We start from the raw sequence: 8427 nt of genomic DNA, 5'->3' as shown, positions 1-8427 counted from the left end.
GTCGATTGCCGGAGCGGTTCTCTTCAAGTTGGTAGAGTGGTTTCCTTCATTCTATTTCTGTACCTTTTATTGTAATCTGTTAAGTCTTTTTTTAGTGGAACTGTTAATCACTCTTTGTAGTGATTAACGACTGGACGTAGATTCTGTTGAATCGAACCAGTATAAAAATCCTTGTGTGATTTTCTTATGCCCTACACTCATTTTATTTTAACGCACATAAACTGCTTGGTAAATTTTCTAAAAGGACCAAATTATTTTTAATTGTGATCGAACACGCTTTCCGCTCTCTGAGTTTTAAATCCGCTGCGCAATACTCTTTGAAAATTACCCCCTCCGATACCAACACATTCTTGTGAGAATTAATGCCCCACCAGAAAATGCTTTCTTCACTACAAATGGCCCTTCATAATTTGGAGTCCATTTGCCCCTATGATCCTTTTGTATAGGTAGAATCTTCTTCAACACCAGCTCACCTTCATGAAATTCTCTTGGATGTACCCTTTTGTCAAATGCCTTCTTCATTCTTCTTTGGTACAATTGTCCATGGCATACTGCCGTTAATCTTTTTTCATCGATGAGATTGAGCTGGTCAAAACGAGCTTGAACCCATTCAGCCTCTTCTAATTGGGTTTCCATTAAAACTCGTAAGGACGGAATTTCCACTTCAAACGGAAGTACTGCCTCCATTCCATACACAAGCGAGAAAGGCGTTGCCCCAGTCGATGTTCGTACTGAAGTGCGATAACCATGTAAAGCGAAAGGAAGCATTTCATGCCAATCCTTATATGTGACCACCATCTTCTGCACAATCTTCTTGATATTTTTGTTAGCAGCCTCTACTGCTCCATTCATCTTTGGACGATAAGGAGAAGAATTAAGATGATGAATTTTGAACTCCTCACATAACTCTGTCATCATCTGGTTGTTCAAGTTAGTGGCATTATCAGTGATAATCCTGTTAGGGAGCTCGTATCTGCAAATCAACTCCCTTTTTATGAACTTGGTCACCACTTTTCTAGTCACATTAGCAGAAGAAGCAACCTCAACCCACTTGGTGAAGTAGTCAATTGCGACTAATATGAAACAGTGTCCATTTGACGCCTGTGGCTCTATAGCTCCGATGACATCTATTTCCCACATCGAAAAAGGCCATGGTGCAGACAATACGTTCAAGGTCGTGGGCGGCACATTGATATTATCTGCATATACCTGACATTTCTCACACTTTCTCACATGTGTACAACAATCATTTTCCATAGTCAACCAAAAATACCTCGCTCTCAATATCTTCCTGGCCATTGAGTGCCCATTCATGTACGTGCCAAATGTACCCTCATGCACTTCTTTTAGTATCAGCTCGGCTTCTCTTGTGTCCACACATCTGAGAAGGACCAGGTCATGATTCCTCTTATATAAAATATCCCCACTCAAAATGAAACTGTCAGCCAATCTCCTTAACACCCTTTTATCGTTTTCAGATGCCTTCTCTGGATATTCTCGGGTCTTAAGATAATGCTTGATGTCAAAGTACCAAGGTTTACCATCTATCTCCTCCTCGATAAAATGACAATACGCTGGCTCCGCATGACTCTTCATTTCGATCATTGGCAATTATGCATCTTGATCAACTTCAAACATCGATGACAAAGTAGCCAACGCGTCTGCTAATTGATTATCTTCTCGCGGTATATGATTAAACGTGATGGAATCGAAATACTCAATTAATCCCCTGATGTAAGCTTGGTATGGAATTAATTTTGTATCCCTAGTCTCCCATTCTCCCTTCAACTGATGGATGACCAAAGCTGAATCTCCATATACATCAAGAATTTTTGCTTTAGACTCTATTGCTGCTCGAATACCTATAGCACGGGCTTCATATTCTGTGATGTTATTCGTGCAATTAAAACACAACCTTGCAGTCATTGGTATGTATTGATTCTTAGGAGAGATAAGTACTGCCCCTATTCCATGCCCCATTACATTCGAGGCTCCATCAAATAATACCGTCCAGGCTTTTTCATTTTCGTCCTCTTTGTTTTCAGCAAATAAAGCCATGATATCTTCATCAGGAAACTCAGGTTGTATTGGCTGATAATCACTAATGGGTTGATGGGCTAAATATTCCGCTAAAGCGCTACCCTTGATAGATTTCTGAGTAACATATACAATGTCGTACTCCGATAGTAGCATCTGCCATCGAGCTATTCTTCCAGTAAGGGCAGACTTTTCAAAAATATACTTGATAGGATCCATTTTAGATATTAACCAAGTAGAGTGACTCAACATGTATTGCCTTAAACGATGAGTAGCCCACGCCAGTGCACAACAAGTTCGTTCTAACGACGAATATCGTTGTTCGCAATCTGTGAATTTCTTGCTCAGGTAATATATAGCCTGCTCTTTTTTCCCGTCTTCATCATGCTGACCCAATACACAACCCATTGAATTATCCAATACGGTCAAATACAAAATGAGCGGTCTTCCTGGCACAGGTGGACGCAATACAGGAGGGTCTTGCAGGTACTGTTTGACCTTTTCGAAAGCAGCTTGACTATCTTCATTCCAAACTACAGCTTGATTTTTCCGTAACAACTTGAACATTGGTTCACAAGTAGCAGTTAATTGGGAGATGAACCTAGCAATGTAGTTCAATCTTCCCAAAAAACCTCGAACTTCTTTTTCTGTTTTGGGTGCAGGCATTTCCGTTATCGCTCGCACTTTGTCAGGATCAACCTCTATCCCTCTTTGACTGACAATAAAGCCCAACAATTTTCCAGATTTCACCCCGAACATGCATTTGGCTGGATTTAACCTGAGTTTGTACTTTCTCAATCTTTCAAATAATTTCCTTAGATTGAGAATATGCTTCTCTTCTGATTTCGACTTTGCAATCATGTCATCCACACAAACTTCAATTTCCTTATGCATCATATCATGAAATAGTGCTACCATCGCTCTTTGATACGTTGCCCCAACATTCTTGAGCCCAAAAGACATCACCTTATAACAGAACGTGCCCCATAACGTGATGAAAGTTGTCTTTTCCATATCTTCTGGCGCCATCTTAATCTGATTATATCCCGAGAATCCATCCATAAATGAGAATAGAGAAAATTTAGTCGTATTGCCGACTAAAGTGTCTATGTGCGGTAATGGGAAATTATCCTTTGGACTTGCAAGGTTCAGATCACGATAGTCAACACACATCTGAACCTTACCATCTTTCTTAGGAACTGGTACAATATTCGCTACCCATTGAGGGTACCTTGCCACAGCCAAAAATCCTGCGTCAAATTGCTTTTGGACCTCCTCTTTAATATTTAAGGACATTTCCGGTTTCATTCTTCTTAGTTTTTGCTTGACTGGGAGGCATTCTGGCTTGAGTGGGAGCTTATGCTGCACAATATCGGTGTCCAGACCTGGCATGTCATTGTAAGACCACGCGAACACATCTTTAAACTCCTTCAATAGGGCACGCAATCTTTCTCTCACTCCCGTTTTCATACTAGTACCGATTTTCACTTCCTTTATCTCATCCTTCTCTCCCAAGTTGAGTATTTCAATCTCCTCCTGATGGGGTTTTATCTCTTTAGATTCTTGTTCCACTAATCTCAACAATTCCGGAGGGAGTTCCACATCATCTTCGAAATCATCTTTCGTATTATTGATAGGGTGCTCAAAATTAGGAACATTGATATTGTTATTTTCAAAACAATCATTGTCACATCTGCATCATTTAAATTTATGAAAAAGTATAAATAAATAAGAAAAACAAAGAAAAATGCCAAATGATGATGAAATGAAACTTTATTATCACGCTGAGTGAAAAGTAAAAAAGATCAATCCACAAAACCTCATTTCTAAAGCCCCAACCGAAACTATAGGCTTAATTAAACTATTACATTTTATTCACATTAAGCATCACTGGTAAATCCAATGTTTCCCAATTGCTGAGTTGAGTATCAGGGGAGCAAGCCCACACAAAACTCGAGCTTTGAGGCTTGTCCTCATCCTCCACGGCTGTTATCTGGCCAGTGTTGATCCATCCAGCACTGCGGAAGTTTTCCTTGATGTCACCAATGTGGATTTTGCTCTCTCTGGGCCCTCGTCTTTCTGCACGGGCCAGACTGCGTTCTTTTCTTTCTTCAATCATCCTTTTCCTGTCTTCCTTGGTAGGCTTGTACCCCAAGCCATATCTGTTCTTGTTTTCAACGATTTCTAAAGGGAATACTCGCCTCTGCCGATATTTGCCCAAACCTTCCCCATATATATAGCCCTCTTTCAGCATAATCTTAGCCATCATAATAGAAGCACATGATAAATGAGGATTTACTGGAAACGACTCCACAAGCATTTCCCACAATCTCCAATGATTGGAAGGCTGTCTCGAGAGCTTCTTCAGCTGCCTCGATGTAACGCGTGGATGATGGCCCACTCACAAGAAGATCCTCTTCTCCTGATACTATCACCAGCTTATCCCCCATCACATATTTCAGCTTCTGATGTAATGTAGAAGGCACCACTCCAGCCGAATGGATCCATGGGCGCCCCAACAGACAACTATAAGTTGGCAGGATATCCATGATCTGGAATGTTATTTGAAAGACACACAGGCCAACTTGCACTGGTAATTCCACTTCTCCCATCACTTCTCTTTTGCTACCATCAAACGCCCTCACAATCATTGAACTTGGCTTCATATGCATTCCTTCNNAAGGTANCTTTTCCAAGGTTGCTTTNGGCATGACATTCAAAGAGGAGCCATTGTCCACTAAGACACGCACTATAACATGATCCAAGCATTTCACAGAGACGTGAAGAGCCTTGTTATGCCCTCTTCCCTCAGCAGGTATCTCTTCATCCGTGAAGGTGAGATAATTATTAGCAACAATATTGCCAACAATACCCTCGAATTTATTCAATGAAATTCCTTGCTCCACGTGAGCCTCACTGAGTATCTTCATTAACAACCTTCTGTGTGATGCAGAATGCATGAGCAAGTCTAACAAGGATATACGAGCAGGCATACGGTTTAACTGTTCTACCACCTTATATTCACTTTGTTGTATGAATTTTAAAATTTCACAAGCCTCTTCTTCAGACACTTCTCTTTTCTATTCCTTGTCGGGGACCTCCTCTGTCTGTGCACCCTTCCCCTTTAAGAATTCTTTTGCCTTAGCGGTCATCGTTGCTTCTTTATCATTAGCTTTTTCTCGTGCCAACTCTGGTGGTGTGAAAATTCGACCACTCCTCGTCATTCCAACTATACCTGATATGTTTTTTACGGCAGGATCAACGCTTTGTGCCTCGTCTAACGCATGTGTCCCATATCTCCATGGGACGACTTTTTCGTTCTTGTAAGGAAAAGGGGCTGGTACACGAATACCAACGAGCGACCTTCCTTGAGTTGGTGGTATAGGGGTGGTCCTAGTGAAACGAATCACCAATGGTTCTGGCAAAGTCATGCCGGATCCATCACCAGTTTGTGCAAATACTTCTCCCTCCTCACTCTTGCAGCATACTTGCATCAGACCACGATCTAGCAGGTCTTGCAAAATTTCTTCAAACTCAACACACTCCTCAATAGAGTGCTCAGCATCTGGGTGAAGCGTGCATGTCATACTCCCATCATAATCACCTTTCAAGATACCCACTTTCAGCAACGCTTCCAAAACAAACCTCCTGGAGCTCCTGACTTCTCTCACATTTCTAACCAACTCATGTTCTTTCACTTTGACAGCATTCATCGAAGCACTTCCATGCCTGGATAAAGGATTGGCCTCGATACTAGGCTTATCTTCTTGAAACTTTAACCACCCAAAATCAATTAGAGTCTGCACTTTATGCTTAAAAGCCAGACACCTCTCAGTGGAATGACCAGCGGCCCCTCCATGATAACTACATTTTGCATCCGCATCATAACCTCTTGGGTACAGAGGCTGCATAGGCTTTAGGGGACAAATGACAACCAGACCCTGCTTGATAAGATGAGGCAATAATTCCGTATAAGTTGTAGGAATTGGGGTAAAGTTAACATAATTTCTTTCCTAGTTCCTTCTTGGATAAGTATTTGGTCCCACATTCATATTGGAACCTACGTTTGTCCCTCCCCTCCAATTATTCGTCGGGATGTATTGCGGTTGATAGTACCCTGGTTGTTGTTGAGGCCTAATTTGATGACCAAATGACGCGTTAGCTGCATGTGGATGTTGACCCCAGTATGGTCGATAGTTATGAGTGGGAGCCTGACCTCTCCACACAGGGGTTGCAGATGTTGCATGCACATCTCCTTCCTTTCTTTTTCCTGGGTTGAAATTGGGTTTTTTGGAGTTTGCAACCACTGACGAGCCATATGCAATCTTCCCATTTTTCAACCCGATTTCAATTCGTTCGCCTATTACGATGACATCAGCAAAATTTGAAGATACATTCCCCACCATATGTTCATAGAATGGTGGCTGGAGCGTATTTACAAACATTGCCACCATTTCTCTATGATACAAAGGTGGCTCAACTTGTGCAGCCAATTCCCTCCACCGATAGCATACTCCTTAAAAGTTTCATGGTCCTTCTTCGACATGTTTTGTAGCTGTAAACGATCTGGCGCAACATGCATATTGTATATGTACTGTTTCACGAAAGCATCAGCCAAATCCGCCCAACAACGAATTCGAGTCAGCTCCAAATGGGTATACCAGTTTAATGCCACTCCAGCCAAACTATCTTGAAAAACATGGATGAGTAGCTGCTCATCATAAGCATATGCAGCCATCTTTCTACAATACATGGTTAGATGGCTCTTAGGGCATGTATTTCCCTTATATTTCTCAAACTCTGACGCCTTGAACTTATGTGGTATTTTACGCCAGGAACCAAACTCAATCTGGCAACATCTCCGAAACCATAACTTTCAAATCCCTCAACAGCCCTCAATCTCACCTCCAGGCTCTCCAGTTTATACTTTGCTACATCGACATTACTGATTACCCCCTGAAACGAAGTATATGGTGGAGCCTTAGCAGAAAAGCCCTCTCCGGTAATGACATGAGGCACCGGAGTTACTCAGATTCCATCAGACGTGTTTGCATTCATTTCTTCACTCACCATGGGTGCGGACATTACAACAGGTCCCTGAGTACCGATTGGCGGTACGTTAGCAGTGGTAGGGAAAGAGAATGAAGCATGCTCCCCTTCTGTGTATTCTTCCACAGGTGGAGTGTAGTCTGGGGGTAATTCGTACATTGGGAAAGGAACAGATTGGCTCCCAACATTGAATGACGGAGGGTAATATTGAGCACTTCCCTCAACTTGCGCAGGCGTAGACCCTCTAGTAGTCTTTAGGGCCTCAAGAGCTGCCAAAATCTGGGCCATCTGATCCTTCAACTGGTTGACATCAGCCTTAATAGATTCATGCGACTGCTCCCAATTCTCCATGACCTTCGAGTTAGCTCTGGTCCTGTACGGATGTCGTGGAAAATTTTCCGTTGTTCTCTCACTTGTACTGGTTGATTATTTTTATTAAGTTAAATTAGATAAGGATGAAAAATGCAAAATAAAAGAAAACATGATGCATGCTAGTGATAAGTGGAAATCACAGGATAGCGATGACACTACTGATGGAAAATTAACACAAGTCGATACCAAACAAACATCCCTTATCTTTCATTTAAAGAAAATTTGATCCATTACATCGTCTAAGGAACAAAACACGCAATTCTGATGTACATCAATCCCGCGCCTGGGCAATGAAAGATTTCATCTCTCCCACCAACCATTTACAATGATTAATAAACAATTCTATTTTCGCTGGTGAGTTACGAAAATGAGTACTTACTTCAGCATTCGACACCATCTTGGGGATGTCTTCAATTACCCCATTTGCCAAAGCAGCCAACTGAGAGAAGCTTTCCTTCCAATGCTTTACAGTCGTTTCTTGCTCTGCGATGTGCTCTTTCATTCGCTTTATCAAGGCTTGATGTCTTTCTTCAAATTCCATCGATCTCCATCACTCCTCCTGCTCCTCGATGTAATCCTCCATTTGCTTTAACATGGCTCGATACTCCTTTTCAGCCTCTGCCAACTTCCAGCGCTCCTGATTCAACTCCGCCTCAAATGATGTAGCCATCTCCTTCATTTGATGCCTCGCTTCTTGCACCTGGACCTACGCTTCTCTTAGTCTTTTTAGGGCTTCCCTTTTATCTCTCCTGGCTTCTTCATATAGTTGTTTCCACTTCCTGCCTTCATCTAAAGCCACATTCTTCTCGTTCACCCTCATGGATAATTCCTTACTCGCGGCTGCAAGATCCTGCTTCACTCGAAATGTATAATCCCTCTCAGCCTTCTGGCTTTTGACAATGTTTTCATAAGCCCGTGACTTTTCTTCATTATCATTCCTCATATCCACAAGATCATTACGCGCCCTCT

General features: G+C 42.0%; 1 pseudogene; it reads right to left on the bottom strand.

Moving 5' to 3' along the window:
* Positions 1-7437, bottom strand: part of LOC106758271 — a 12155-nt pseudogene extending 4718 nt beyond the window's left edge.
* Between the last annotated feature and the right edge of the window lie 990 nt (positions 7438-8427).

Source organism: Vigna radiata, chromosome 1 (genome assembly GCF_000741045.1).
Source record: "Vigna radiata var. radiata cultivar VC1973A chromosome 1, Vradiata_ver6, whole genome shotgun sequence".
NCBI classification, from domain to species: domain Eukaryota; kingdom Viridiplantae; phylum Streptophyta; class Magnoliopsida; order Fabales; family Fabaceae; genus Vigna; species Vigna radiata.
The sequence above is the reverse complement of the archived record's forward strand: the minus strand, read 5'-3'. Positions and strand labels throughout refer to the sequence as shown.